Here is a 16,704-nt window from a genome sequence, read left to right as displayed (position 1 = left end):
TATATGCAAAGTTTTCAAGAATGTTGTGTTACTTGATGATGGTCAAACATGGAGCACAGACAGAATTGTCAGAGACAACAGTGTGAGTACTACCACCACCACTGACATTCTTAAGAATAACACCATGACCAACAAATGTGCTCCGCAATTGAGAAAGTCTTTAAGAAATTTCCAATGTAAGCCACTATGGTACAATGACTATTTTATGCATTAATATCCTCCTCATTATTATCATCCCTAGGGAAGGAGATGTGTTCTAATTAGCATCCTTAATTGGTTCTTTCCACCCACCCCTCCATTGTTTTGGACTTTCCTGGAATGTTGTCAACGTTCTATACTGCACTCTCGGGGACCTGTGTGGTTCCTGTCACTGGGTTATAGATGACGTTGATCACCCATGTTAATAAAGACTTGGACCTTTCCATCGGTGTGAGGGTGATTATTTCAGACTCGCTATTAGGAAGGGTCATTCCCTTCCTAATAGCAAGTCACAAGCCATGTACCAATGTTTTGCAACCACAATTGCGGTAGCAAAACACTCGCTAATTGCCACCCTCTTCAAGAGGGTCGTAATGCAGTCGCAAATAGGAAGGGGTCCCCAGGGGACCCCATTCCCTTTGTACCTGGCCCTATAATATTTTTTAAGGGCAGGCAGTGGTCCAAGGGACCACTGCCTGCCCTTAAAAAATGAAACAAAAACTTTTCTTTTAAGTAAATCTCGTTTTCCTTTAAGGAAAATGGGCTGCATTTTAAAAAACTGCTTTATTGACAAGCAGTCCCAGACATGGAGGTCTGTTGAGCCCAGCAGGCCACCAACCCTGGGAAGGCCAGCCATTCCCAATGGGGTCGCAAATTGCGAGTGACTCATTAATATTCATGCGCCTCGCATTTTGCGACCCCATTAGGAATCGCATTCAGTGTCTCCAACACTGTTGTACATTCCAAATTGCGACATGCAATTTGCGACTCGCAATTGATTGCAAATTGCGAGTCGTAATTTGGAGCGGTAGTACATCTGGCCCATTGTTCTTTGTGATGAGCCAAGTGTTAATCTTGTGAAGTAATGTAATGTAAGGTGGATTTGTAGATCTCTGCTTGTCACCCCTGTAGGTATCCTGGTGGTGGATTTAAAGTAACTAGTTCAAACGGTATACAAAATGTTTTGAAGAAGCATGGAGGTATTGTTCAAGTCGAGCTGTTCAGTGCTCTATTGCACCACCGCTATTCAAAGGAAAAAGAATCTACTAACAAGATACATTTAAGTGGAGGAAATATTTTTGTATCCAATAAAAAGGACATGTATAGCATGTGCCCCTACTCCAGCAAAGTAGCAGCTAGACACAGTCAATGGGGCCCCAATAATTCACTGAATTACCAGTCATGGAATGACAATCCCTAGGTAAATGAGCGGCCAAAGGCTCATGTCTCTTGGTATGGGATGTGCGTGGGTTTTACACCATTAGAAATTCTGGATTTCTGTCCAAGCATCTAAACTCCATGACACATCGGATCTATTACTATTTCGAGAGACCTTGATTATTATCGAAAGCCATTCAGTCAATGGGTTTGTGACATTCGCCAAGAAGGCAGCATCACAACGACCAGACAGACCTTCGGGCTATTCTTACCCTAGACCAGGTGACCTGAGTTGAGAATGGAACACAACTAAATTTGGAGCGTATTTCAACTTTGGCCTTGTCTTTAATGTTTATACCTTATGTTTTTTTAAATGTAATTTAATGGTTTAAACAAATATTTATTCCTTGTTATCTATGCCATGTTTTGATGAATTAACTAAACTAGATTCTCATTTTGCCAGTTAGGAGGTGAGGGATCTAGCTGCTGTGTTTCTTATTGCAGGAGATTTTAAGCTCAAACCTGAGTTTCAGCGTCTAGAAGGTGTACTTGTCGAATTTGCTTTTTCAGCAAAGATTCCAATTGAGTTGCTTTGCCTTGTGTTCACTCATCCAAAGCTGAACAACTAACTACTATTGTTATTAGACTAAAACAATTTGGTAAACTTTAGGGGTCCTTTTTCCGAGGACACCTGGGCAGCTTTAACTTTTAGATTTGGCCAGATTGATTATGCTTTCATTTCAGTGGACCATCTTAGAGCTATAAAATAATTCAAAGTTTTTTATTTCAGGACCATTGATTACCTTGCTTTAGAAATGTTTCAATTGACCCTAGTTCCAAACCCTCGGCAGGGATCACATAGGAATAAAGTCCAAATTAGAGACAGCAATCTTTGCGAATTAAAAGGCTCATCCTGAAGGATGTGTCCGTCTCAAATCCAGGGTTTATAATCTTAGATGGATGTTCATTTTATAGATGCTTTCTTCAACTGAGTGAAAGCTAAGTTTTCTCAAAAAATACAACTAAGGAAAAAAAACAGAAATGTAAGAGGGTGGTTTTACCAAGAATCTTGTGAAAAAAACTAATCCCAGCCCACCATAAGGTAACGAAAGATAAGAAGCATATTATGATTGATGAGTTGATATATTTAAAAAGCATTGATCAAAACCTTTTAATACAAAAGAAGATCCAGTATTATAATTAATGCCGGCGGGAAATGCACACACCTCTGGGATTGGGGAATGTAAAAAATGTGGATCTTTAGTCAACAATGTAATCACAATTTCACCTGATTGTCTTGAGTGTGCCGCTCCTCACGAATGTTAAAGTACCTATATTTCTACTCTTCATATAAAAGAGGATGAAGATAACCGCATCCAACAGGATGGAGTTTATATCACAGACACTGGGCTGTTACATTTCAAGAGAACGGTCCTCTGACCAAAATAGTCTAAGAATTGAAAGCTTCCCATGGAGTCAACCCCGACAGTCTCTAAGCTCGCCTATTTAAATCAGATTTCTGTGGGGAGCTTTGCTACTCAGACGCTTCTTTTAGTTGGTTTGAAAAAACAAAAAACATTGTCCCTGACTTCTGTGAGTCCAGCAACCTATTGAGAAGATCATATTAATGAGGGGTGTTCAATCTGTCCCTGGCATCTATCGATTTATCTTAGTTTTGTATATTTCCTTCAACAGTTTTGCTAGGATTGTATTTAAATGTCTCAAAGGTTGGATGGCTGAGGCAGGTCTCATTCCACGGGTACAATGTGGTTATTGCCCAAATTATTCAATTATTGACCACTATTTAGTTCTTTGGGGCTTATTGTGAAGATCAAAGGATTCAGTTGGAAAATGTTGTTGTTGTTTCTTTGATCTTCCTGCTGCTTTCAATCTTAAGGATCAAAATGTACCACGGTGTACGCTACAAGGGTATAGAATTCCTGAAGGGATTCTATGTATGATCTTGGAGCTCCATACACAAAACTGAGACCAATTAGATTTCAATAGGAGCAGCAGTTTGTCACATAAAATCCCGACTGAAAATGGACCGAGGCATTGATGTGTTTCACTGCCCTTACACTTTAGCTTGTTTCTGGCTGCCTTCCCTAAATTTATATTGAAATTGAATTGTTTTGTTTTTTTGCCCTAACACTGGCACTGTTCATATTCCTTGCCTTGTGTATGCTGATGACTTGGCATTGTTGGGCCATACCCCTGTGTACCTTCCTTCAAAGGAAAATAAATGTCCTGGGTGTCATGCACTTACCTAGTATGAATCTTGGAGATGACACAAGAGTCAATGCCAGACCTCCTATCCCTGTCAGGAAAATACGAGATCCAGGGACAAGACTCCTAGATCATGCCCTGCAACAAGAGGAAAGGGGGGCAGGGACAAAATGGGAAAAGAGAAACTTGTGGTATTGGGTCTGGTCTGCAGTGATGCACACTGCATAATAGGATGTGTCGCTCCTTAGTCCTTCTGTATTTGCAAAGGTAGGGATGTATGGTTTTTTGAAGATGTAATACACTGGAATAAACAAGAAAAGGCAATAACCATAAGTACACTTGAAGGCCTCATTATACATTCTCATTGCATTAACTTTAGTAACATTCCGTCCATCACCACCCCCTTTTGTACCACTTTCTTCTACAATACAGCATGAAAGTAGGATTACCAGGTTCACTGATCGGTATCTCTGAGACCCCTGTGGATGAACTCAAAACACTGATTGGAGCCTCTGACACTCCCAGGATAAAACTGGAAATATGGGTTGGAGTTTCTGGCACTCCCAAGGTTACACTCGAAACATGTGTTGGAGGTTCCGGCACTCCCAAGGTTACATCCGAAACATGAATTGGATTTTATGACACTCCCAAGGTTACACTCAAAACATGGATTGGAGTTTCTGGCACTCTCAAGGTTACACTCGAATCACAGGTTGGAGTGTGACGCTCCCAAGGTATAGTAGGAACATAGGGTAGAGTACGACACTTCTAAGGTATACTAGAAACATTGATCTTGATAGAAGGATCAAACATGAATCAAATGCTCTGTGCATGGATGTCAATCTGGGGTCGCCAGATGTCAAACCTGCGACCTATAGCTTGCCCATTGTGACCCCTGGCAGAGTTCTTGCGACCCCCAGCTTCATACCTGGTATAAGCAGCATAACTGAAAGTCAACAAGCATATGTTCCACAGGCACAAAGTGCATTTTGGAAAAGGTTGCACTGCCTGATCATCATTAAAGCAAAGCAGTGAATACGTCATAAATAAAAGCCTGCGCACTAAGCCTTAAATTGGTTTTATACTTTTTTTTTACACTTTTGTACTACACCATTAACGAGAAGTTAGAAACAAATGGACTTTCTTTGCTTGAAATGAGGAGCACCTCGCATTCTGTTAAATTTCAGCCACATTGCAATTGCACTGAAAAGAAACAGATGAAAAGTTCAGGCAGGAAATAATTTACCTGTAGGCTGCTGCTTCAGCTATGGCTCTCTGATGACCTAGAGAGCTCCTCCTTCAGACGTGTGCTGCACACAAGGGGTGTTTCTGATAGAGCAGATGACCTGCAATGCCATACCTGTGAATGTGCCAGCAGGTGCAATGATATGAAAGAGATGTACCAGTGCCAGCCAAGCCAAGTTGTGGGGAATCAAAAAGATCTTTTCCAAAGAAAGATCCCAAGGGAGATGACTCTAGACACAGAAAATTCAAAACTGATAGAATTGGAGATTTCCCAAATGTTAGACAAGGGAGCCATTATAAATATCCCCTTATCAGACATTTCAAGGGGCTTTTTAAGTACTATCTTTCTAGTCAAAAAGAAGGATAATGGTTGGCGTCCCGTCATAAACCTAAAATATCTGAATAAGTTTCTAACATACAGACAGTTCAAGATGGAGGGTATCCATCTTTTGAGAGACATTTTACAAGCCAAGGATTGGCTGATAAAATTGGATCCCAAAGATGCCTATTTTACGATACCCATGCACGAGGACTGTCGAAAGTACCTTAGTTTTACTTGGAAAGGAACTCTTTATCAATTACAGTGTCTCCCCTTCGGCCTGTCCTTGGCACCTTGGTGTTTCACCAAGGTCCTCTGGCCAGTGGTCAGTTATCTCAAAGAGAGAGGGATTCGTCTTATTATTTACTTAGACAATATTCTCATTATGTCTCAAGGCAAACTAGAAATTCAGAAACATTTACAAATGACCATGGACCTTCTTCAGAACCTGGGATTCATCATATGTATATATAGAGAAATCTATAATGGTCCCGACACAAGAGTTGGAATTCCTCGGTTGCCAGGTAAATACAATTCTCTCCTACCTAATCTTACCATACAAGAAGGTTACCAAAATAAAAAAAACGTGTCTCTTTTATCCAATCGAAAGATGTAATCCTTCTGACAGGCCTAGCTAGGGTTTTAGGTCTCCTGTTATTGTCTATCCAAGCTATTTCACCCGGTCCTCTTCATTACCGGGGTCTGCAAAGAATAAAAGCGTTAGGCCTGAGGAAAGGTCTGTGGTACAAAGACTCAGTTCCCCTCTCGGAAGATGCTCAAGAGGATCTTCACTGGTGGTTGAAAAACCTTCAAGCATGGAACGGGAAAGCTATTTTCGGAAATGTTCCAGATTTTACTCTAGAATCAGATGCGAGCAACCGCGGTTGGGGTGCTCGCCTAAACAATTTAGAGACCAGAAGGAGGTGGTCTTTAGAGGAACAACCCCTACACATAAATTCTCTGGAGATGTTGGCAGATCTGAATGCGCTTATGAGCTTCAAAAAGTTTCTGAAGAACTCCAATACCCTAATCCACTTGGACAAATTTTGTGCTGTTTCATATATAAATCGCCTGGGGGGGCGCGAGATCGAAGAATCTCTCAGATATTGCCAAACGGATATGGTATTTTTGTTGGGATCAAAAGAATACTTTCAGGGCCAAATTCATTCCGGAAATTCAAAATCTGAGGGCAGACTGGAATTCTCATTTTCTCTACGATTCCATCGATTGGAAACTCAATCCTGAATCCTTTTCCTTGTTCCAGGAGTTATGAGGCCCAGTACAAATAGACCTGTTTGACCGCAGAATTTCTCACCAAGTTCACAAATACTTCAGCTGGAGACCAGACCCGAATGCGTCAGGGGTAGATGCCTTTCGCCAATCCTGGGAGGGGATCAAGACTTACACCTTTCCCCCCTTCTCAATGATTCAGAGACTGTTGTGGAAAGTGAGACTGGAGTCATGCTCCATCATCCTCGTAACACCCTTTTGGAAATACCAGGTTTGGTTTCCCGGGGTAATGGAGTTAGTGGTGGATTTCCCGCGGCTGATCCCTTCATCCTTAGGCCTACTCCAGGGTCCGGACGGAGAAGAACATCCTTTGGTTCTAGAAGGCAGGATGAACCTTCTTGTCTGGAGGATTTCAGGGGTTCAGGCAGATATTCGGACCTTTCAGGAGAGGCTAAGAGCCTTTTGGAAGATTCATGGGCTTTAGGAACCAGAAAAAGGTACATGGGCGTTTGGAGAAAGTGGTCTTGTTGGTGCATGGAAAGGGATCTGGCTCCCGTACAGAGCACTCTACAAGAGGTAGCTAATTATCTTGCCCACCTCTTTAAGTCAGGTCTCTCCTATAGAACTATCAACTGCTACAGATCAGCGATTTCTTCGGGACATACCTTGATGAATAATCTTGCTATTGGTAACAGCCCTTTAATCAAAAGGGTTATGAAGGGTATTAGACTAAGGAGACCATCTAAGGCTCTTGACGAATCCCTTTGGGACGTTAACCTAATTTTTAATCTCTTATTTTCCTGGCCAGTTAATGATTTACTTTTTCCTTAAAAGGATCTCCATGAAATTGGCGACTCTTTTGTGTCTTATTTCTTTTTGAAGGGTTTCAGACATTAAAGATTTGGAACTTTCTAATAGGTTCTACTCCTCTGAATGTGTTCACTTCAATATTTGAAAAAGAACTATAACAATGTCAGAATCTATTTTCTATCCCTTTTTTCATGAGTGTGAAAAATTGTGTATTGTGAACTGCATGAAGTGTTATGAAAATAACATTTTAACATTTAGACCTGTTGGCTGATCAGCTGTCATATATTAGTCCTTTTAGACCTGTTTCTTCAGCCACTCTAGCCAGATGGGTCCACATCATTATGCATGAAGCTGGCATTGATCGCTCTAGATTTGGAACTCACTCCTCTAGGGAAGCAATGGCTAGTAAAGTATTTTGGGCTGGAGGTTCCCTGCCCAAAATACTTAAAGCCGCTGATTGGTCAAATGCAGGTACCTTCTCAAAGTTCTATTTGAGACCAATAGAGTATGTTAGCAGTGTAGCTCAACATGGCTTTAAACATGCATAATGGTAGCCTCCGTCTTGTAATGAAATGACGATTCTCCAATTATTATGCAGAGAGAATCTTGATTCCATTAAAGACAAATGGAGGCTAACATTATCCCGCCCTCCTCTCCCAGAGAGGTTTGGGTTTGTTACTGTTTATTTTTTAATATGCTGATATTGTATTTCTTTACACTTAATGTATTGTGCATGTTGTCATTACCTATTCAGTATAATCGGTCTCTATACCTTTTCACTATACTGTTTTTTTTAGGGGGGGGTTCCTTAGTTTAGGAGCAACGGGAATGCCACTTTGTACGCCTGTGTCATCGCAGCCTAAGAGGAAGATGGGAGTGTGCACTGTCTTCTTATGATGTTGTTAATGTTCTATATATTGTGATGTATTAACATTCTTTAAAGGGCTGCATGTTGGGCAGCAAATAAAAGTATATGCATAATGGTAGCCTCTGGTCCTGTAATGAAATTTACCAGCAGGCTGCTGCACCAGCTATGGCTCTCTGATGACCTAGAGAGGTCCTCCTTCAGATGTGTGCTGCACACAAGGGGTGTTTCTGATGGAGCAGATGACCTGCAATGCCATACCTGTGAATGTGCCAGCAGGTGCAATGATATGAAAGAGATGTACTAGTGCCAGTCTAGCCAAGTTGTCGGGCATCAAAAAGATCTTAAGTATTTAATGTGTCCCACTACCCACATGAAATAGTGTCTAGAGAAGAGAATGACTATTCTCTAATTATTATGCAGAGAGAATCGTCATTATATCTTATATAATGTACTATAAAATGAGCTTGTCCTACCGATGACTTTTGAAATGATTAAATAGCATGGCAAGCTTAGAATGCTTTAGTATGCTCTTAATTTAGGACTGAAACAAAGAGTCCAAATACATTTATAAAAAGGCATAGAAAGCTGGCTCTTTAATCAATAAAATTATATACTGTGTAAAGAGTTCAGGAGTTCCCGTACAAGTGGAAAGGCGCTTGCTATTCAATCCCAAAGTGCTCTATTAGGGAGTTGTGTGGTCGAGCAGCCTCAGGCTTAAAACAAAGGAATGCAAGAAATCTGCAAAATGAAAAAAATATGATTAGATTACAATACGACTCAAGAAGGAGATCCACGCCATGTTTTAAAAAAAACACTAAGTACCTTTATATACGATTTCGCAATTTCTGAGTACAGGAATGTTATCCTACGGAAAGAAGAACAAACAGGTACAGTACATCGACTTACAGGCCCAGTCTCCAGGTGTTAAGATGAGTGGTTGGCAAGGTCCAAGGCAGCACCACCAGTGGCGTGGGGCAGCCGGCTGCGGGTGCAAATCAGCTTCCGGAATACAATTTGTTTAAATGGGGATCAGTCACTGTAAAAAGAGGCTGCAGGCTTTGACTATGAAGCCAGCCAGGCTGAATCAGCAGTGTGCTCAGGCCTTGGGATGCTCAGGGAGGGGGGACACCTTTGTACCTCTTCTCCAAGGCTCAGGGGCTACAGGTGCAGGGGTGTCCTTAGGTGTCGGGGTTTTCCTTACAGGAGCAGTCGGGGTTGAGGGGGCCTGCTTGCAGAAGCTGCAGGAGTTGTCAGGGAGTCCACAAGGGGTAAAACTATGCTGGATTCAAGTTCTTAAGGGCTGGAGGACAATGTTGACTCCAGTGGCCCACATCAACTTGGGCCAGAGGCAATGGGAGTAGTGCTCACTTCAGGTGTCATGTTTTTTATCTGTTCCGACAGCCTCAAAGTCTTTTCTTTTGGAGTTTCTGCAGAATGCAGGGAACAGTTCTACTGTTCTTCTGAAGGTCGTGGCCTTTATTGGCGCAGGTAGACCTCTCAAGTTTTGGAGGCACACAGCTGAAGGGTGAGTCACCTATGGCTGGTATGACAGAGAACGGCAGATAGGACACCAGGCCTGAGGCCAAGTCAGGTGCTCTCTTCAGTCTTCTGCTTTTGCAGCTCTTCTTGTCCTCCTTCTTCGTATGTCATCAGGATCTACTTCTATGGTGCCAGGGACTCCAGTAAATACAACATTTAGGGGCATTCAGGGAGTGTAGGGTAATAGCCAGTGGACTACTGACCCTTGGGGGTCACTACGCCCCCCATATGACCATTTCCTGTGTATATCCCAGTCCAGGAAATTCCTAACTATGCCATTACAAAGAAGGCTACTTCTTGAAATCGTGTCCTCCTCATAGTAGCCCACCTTAGGGGTGGTACTAGCCTGAGAGCAAAGGCTCTCACCCTAGAAAGTCAGAACAGCGTCTTGGGTGGCAGGCTGGCAGAAACCAGTCAGCAAGTACACCAGAGCCTGCAAGGTTTTCAGGGGCACCTCTAAGGGGCCCTCTGTGTGCACCTATTAGTAAATCTAGCACTGGCATCAGTTTATTTTTATCAATTCGAGATGTTTGATACCAAACATCCATAGTTTCAGAGAACACATCATGCAGCTGGGGAGCTCGTTTTCACCAGTGCCCAGCACATATTTTAAAATGGCTTCCCTGGTCACTTGTAGAGCAGTATTAGGACTGACCAGCACAGGGGTATATCTGTCGTGCATGTTTGCCCTCGCATGTAATATTCAGCACCCTGCCTTAGGGCCGGCAGGCCCGCTGTAGGGGTGACTAACAAATATTCCATGCAGTAGTAGGGGACTTGCCACACAGGGATGTGTAACATGTGTGTCTTGTTTTCACTTTTGTATACACCAAGACACACTGCCTTCAATGGCAGTTCTGTATCTGCTTGGTGAGGGCTCCCTTAGGGTGGCACAATTCAAGCTGCAGCCTCTAGAGGCCCTCTTTAGTACCTCATGCCGTAGATGTCAATTACAACGGACTTACAGAGGTGCTAAAGGTTTTGCCAATTGTACAGTTTTGGGAAAGAAAACTGGCACTGGTGACCTGGTTAGCAGGAATCCAGGTCACTTTCAGTCGAACTCACATCCTTTACCAGGCAAAAAGTGGGGGTGACCATGTCAAAAAGGGGTGCTTTCCTACAAAAGATGTCTAACTCCCTACAATAAAATATGAAATTGTGAACTAGCGTGAGAAGTACTAAAGAGTAACAGTAGTAGAATGTTTCTACACATTTTGTTTATTGGTAGTAAGCAAAATTTGTTATCTCATATATTTAAATGGGTATCTTTACAATTACTTTAGTCACAATATTTAAAGAACCATTCACCATTATGTTTTTAGTGTAACATCCTTTCTTAAACACGTGGGATTACTCTGCTAACAGGCTACATTAAACATATGTATTTGCTGTAAATTATCTCACACTGCGCACAGACACACACACAAAGTTTGAAATGTATGGAATGGGCCCGATTCACAGAACTAACTTAAGACAAAATCCTAAACTTACTACTTTTGGTATTCACAGAAGTTAGGATTTTGTCTTAAGTTTGTCTTTAGACAAACTTAGGACAGACTTAAGACAGACTTAAGACAGACTTAAGACAAACTTAAGACAAACTTAAGACAGACTTAAGACAGACTTAAGACAGACTTAAGACAAACTTAAGACAAACTTAAGACAAAATCCTAACTTAAGTCTGTCTTAAGTCATCTTAAGTCAGTCTTAAGTTTGTCTTAAATCTGTCTTAAGTCTGTCTTAAGTCTGTCTTAATTTTATCTTAAGACAAACTTAAGACAAAATCCTAACTTCTGTGAATACCAAAAGTAGTAAGTTTAGGATTTTGTCTTAAGTTAGTTCTGTGAATCGGGCCCAGAGGGCCCGATTCACAGAACTAACTTAAGACAAAATCCTAAACTTACTACCATTTTGGTATTCACAGAAGGCACTTACTCATTTTGGTATTCACAGAAGGCACTTACTCATTTCGGTATTCCTAACTTTAGGACTCCTAAATGCCTTCTGTGAATACCGAAAGTCTTAAAATTAGGATTTTTCTCAATTTAGTAGTAAGACTTTCGGTATTCACAGAAGGCATTTAGGAGTCCTAAAGTTAGGAGTCCTAACTATACTACTACTAAACTGAGAAAAATCCTAATTTTAAGACTTTCGGTATTCACAGAAGGCATTTAGGAGTCCTAAAGTTAGGACTCCTAACTTCTGTGAATACCGAAATGAGTAAGTGCCTTCTGTGAATACCAAAATGAGTAAGTGCCTTCTGTGAATACCAAAATGGTAGTAAGTTTAGGATTTTGTCTTAAGTTAGTTCTGTGAATCGGGCCCAGAGAGTTTATTTTATTGCTGATTTTTGAGGGACCAATGTATTATCAGTTAATCACAAAACCATTAGTGATATACTTTTTAATGTTATAATGTCAAGTCAGCTGATAAAATGACTTTTTGCTTTGATAAAATTCCACGCGCAGCTGTTTATGGCCCATGTGGCTTTTACATAGGGGAAATACACGTTAGCTGGATGAGGACGGGTAGCAGATATGAATTCCCGGGATCTACCACCTTGTGATCCCTGTGGTGCATTTTAATACTGTTAAACTATTAGGTTGAATAGCTATTTATGGGGACTGTTTTATGGTATATGGTTTTATGCATGTAAATTGTTTGTTTATGCACTTTAATAAATAAAATAATAAACAATAACATAAAAATAAATAAATAAAGTTTGTTGGAATGTCATGGATATTATGGCTGATGGTCATAGCCGCCCGCCCTGCCCTGGATGACTCTAAAACAACCCCTAGCAAGAGGAGCATTGATTGGGCCTTCAGGAGGTTGGCTTTGAGTTCTTTGTTTTCCTCAACTGATTTCTGCTTCTGTTTCTGATCCCGCACATCCAATTTTAACTGTCTAATGTTAAAGGCAGTGTTTCCATGTATTGGGTAAAAAACATGGCACTGGTTGGTCGTAGGGGCACATACAAGTTATTGGGTGCTGGTTTGCAGTGCAGCACAGCACTTTCTGAAACTGTCTGCCCGCTTTCGAGGCAATGCGGAAACGATTTATTGACAAACCCATAGACTGATGATAGGGCCATTCCAGTGTTCTTTCTTTCAGTAAAATTTTGCCATATTGCCAAACTTAGTCTTCTGCTGGGCACAGTGTTCAAGTGAAAGTTTAGGGCCTGCTCAATATGTTTCAGGGGAGGGTTCATAGTTTGTATTATGCTACTTAGCGAAAGTGGGAGGCAGGTCACATAATCCCATGAGGGAGTGGTAGCTTAGCCAGGGTGAAGATGTTGCAGTGTCGGGGTGTAGTATATTACTGTGCCTACAGGGTTTTCCACAAATCACACACCACTCTCAGGGTTAGGGCTACCAGATGACTCAATGTTATCAGGGATGAAGTACTCCAGTCCAAGAACACTGACAACCTCATGCATTCTTGTAGTTGTAGTCTGGGGTCCCATCAATGAAACTACTTGTACTAAACTTCAAAACCACAATGTGTAAAGCAGAGTCCAGAACTGGTGCTCTGTGTCCTTAGGGACATGGAGTCATCGTGTGGCCCTAACATCAGTGAATCCCGGATGTGTATGCGGAACTCTAGGTAGATTCAGAAGCCATCTGGGTTTTCACAGATCAGCATCGCTTCCTGAGCACTCTGTCTTTACTCCTCAACACACTCTGGGAGTTGCTGCCCTTACTCATTCTAATTGAAACAATATTTCTACCCTCAATCCACAGTGCATATGCAGAAGTAGGGCCTAAAGCAGCTCACATTACCCCTCAGAAAGCCTCCAGTGCACAGTCAGTCCTTAGCAATGCCTTGGTCAAAATGTGTTCTCTGTACTAATTCACACTGGGATCCCCTAATTCTCAGGGCAGAGAAGTATTGCAAGAGCTTGGTCACTGTACTAAGGTGTACTAAATATGGCGCACTGCATGTGAAAACTGAGGTGCATTTACCAGGGCCAGACTGGGAATAAAAAGGAACCAGGCAACAATTTTCAAACCAGCTCCACTCTCCTATTTCCTTTTCTGTGTCTCTCTTCCCATCCAATCCTCTCTATTTCCTTCATGTCTTCTCTTTTCATGCTCTGATCTCTTTTTCTCTCAATCTCCCTCCTCTATGCATGCTGCTGATACCCTCAGGGAGCTCGAGAAGATGACAGAGGCACAAGCCTGGGACTTTCAGAAACGGACCTGCAAAGGCTCCCGCCCTCCTAGGAAATACACAACGGATTAAATGGCCAGTCCAGCTCTGGCATTGACAGACCATGATCATCTGTACTGAGAAGCAGTGGCGGCCAACACAATGAAGAGGTGGTGAAGCGGGGGGAGGGAACAAGGGAAGCACATGAGGGTGGAGCACAGGGGTCAATAATTATAATTTTTAAAACACTTACCTGAACCTACCGGCCACACCACTCCTCGCGCATCGATGTTCAGCTGCTTCCTGGTCCGAGCAGGCACTCGGACAGCAGCAGAGACTCCCTGTCCAATCCCTGTGCTGTTCTCATGCTATGAGAGCAGCACAGGGATTGGCCTGAGTGGGCTAAAAAAATACTCAGCTCAGGAAAGGAAGTCTGTCCTGTTTCTCCAGCCCGCTTGTACAATACAACCAGGTTGTGAGATACCTAAGTGTGAATGTGTGTTTGGTCGGCTTGAGACATCAGGCAAGACACACATTCACACTTAAAAGTGCACATAGCGCTCCTCCCACCCTCCCATGCCCGGCCACATCCCTCCCTACACTCACTGCCTCAGCCAGCAGGAGAAAAATAAACAATATTAGAATATTGTTTTATTTTTCACCTTCTTGCACTGAGCCAATGGGGTGATGCGCCTCCGCCATTGCAGAGGAGCCACCGCTGCTGAGAAGCAAAGGTCTGCTATAAATTGGATGTGAAGTGCTTTGTTAGAGCTTTTTTTATCTGTAGTGATTGGAAAATCAGTACAAAGAAGGTTGGAATTTTTTCTAGGGCAAATGATGCAGATAGTTAATATAACTAGTGCATGAATGTGAGGGCTTTATTGATGTGAGGAAAGGGTGTGTTATGGATCAAGGTACCAGCAAGGTGCTGGACATCATTTCACCACCCTGTATGGCTCAATATAGAGAAGCAAACACTAAAAAATAATGTTATGCTGTCAAAGGAAAAATGCATACACTTATAGATTGCACACATCTTTATCTGTGGCCCCATGATAGAAACTAAATCCAACACATTATATGGGAGACACATGCAGAGAAGAACAAACCCACCTTATACTATTCAAAGAAACTTGCCATTGCCATTTGTTTTACATCCCAAAGTGATTTAATGTGTTTCAAATTCCTTTGGCCAAACATATCCATTTAAAGGCAATCAAGCATCAAGCACATTTATCTCGTAAATACAAATGTAATTCTATCTGTGCAACACCACTGCATACACTCTGTATATGTCCAAGAAAGTGATGAAATGGAGTCCTATCACCAAGCAATGACCCTCACGCATCTTGTATTCAATGTATATTTCTAGTCATGTGTAACCTGTGCAGTGGGTCAGCAAGTTCAATGCTGGCTGTGGAAAACTGTGTAAAATAATCAGGTACAAGTAAAATTTCTAGACTCAACCTCACTCTTCTGATGCCCATAAAATGTGTCCCAGTGAGTTGGTGGAATTGGAGCAACTGTCCGTTTAATGTATAGAGAATGCTACAGAAATATCGAACTTATCTTGTATACATATAACCAAACGATTATAATGATCATAATATTTCAGATCTATAAAAAAGCTACCCAATTCAGTAATTAAATGAATTATGTCTCCAGAAAGAACACCGTTTTCTGAACACTCACTCAGTAGTTAGGGGGGAACAGCATGGCCGGACTGGCCATAGCGGGCATCAGGCGTTTGCCCGGGAGGCTGGAAGGGTGGGGGCGGATTTGGAGCAGTGGGGGCCGGTTTCAGAGCAGTGAGGGCTGGTATTGTTACTGGGGGTCGGTTTTGCAGTGATGCTGCAGTATCGGCCCCCAGAAACAAAAGCAGTAGTGCTGGGGGATGGTTTTGTGAAGCAGCAGCGCTTCATGCTTGCCCCCCCCCGTGCCACCCTCGGAGGGGGGTAGGGACGGATCTGACAATATTGCCAGGGCTGTTTCGGGTTACCAGTCAGGCCCTGGAACACAACACACGTTTTTGTAGTCTGGAAGCCCCACACAGGTGCCACCCAGGCTAGTCACTAAGTAATGATGGTGATCGTGATGGTTGGGCCTGGGCATGTGGCAGCTGTTCCAATGGCATTTCAATGTGCACTTGGGCATACAATGGATGTACCTGGCTGCATGATAGCTATGCTGCTGGTATGAGAAAGAGGCGATCTAGCCTATACTGGTTTTGCTATTTGTAGATGATGATTGCACAGCTGACTTATTTATTTATTTAAAGAGATTTATATAGCGCTAGCTAGACCCGTAGGTATAAGAGCACTTTACATAAGATCAGCAAAGTTACAACAATAATAACAATTTTACGTTACATCAAAATATATGAGACTCATTAACGGGAGAGAAGGAGAGATCAGTAGAGAGGGAAGCGGGGAGGGGAGTGAGAAGGAGAGGGCGAGGGGAAGGAAGGAATAAGAGACAGAGGTAAAGTCAGCCCAAAGATTGAATGGGTAGGTGAGGGCTAGTGAGGTAGTCCGAGGTCAGTCACCCCTATTGCTCTCAAGGAAGCACCAATGGGTAGCGGTCAGACAGGTGGATAGAAAGGAGAACAAGGCAAAAGCAGTAACGGCAGGAATACAATGAGGGGGAGACAGGGAGAGGGGGAGAAAACTGTGCCCAATGTCCGGCTGGGCAGGTGACGGTCAGGGGGTGAACCAAGTCTGATCTCCTCATTAGCTGAACAGAGCAGCTCCACCGGGCGTCGGACATAATCCTCAGATTCCGCAGTCAGGAAAGAGTTCATGTGTCTTCAGGGAATGTCAGAGTAGTGCGGGGGCGGTGGGGGAAGGAGGCCATGGTCATATAGAGATCTAGAAGTCCTCTTGAGGTCAGGCACAGTCCAGGAAGGGTTGAGTAGGTAAAAGTTCAGCAAGGGGGAAGAAGTCACCAATGTTGGTCATGT

Source organism: Triturus cristatus, chromosome 3_1, assembly GCF_964204655.1.
Source record: "Triturus cristatus chromosome 3_1, aTriCri1.1, whole genome shotgun sequence".
NCBI classification, from domain to species: domain Eukaryota; kingdom Metazoa; phylum Chordata; class Amphibia; order Caudata; family Salamandridae; genus Triturus; species Triturus cristatus.
The sequence above is the reverse complement of the archived record's forward strand: the minus strand, read 5'-3'. Positions refer to the sequence as shown.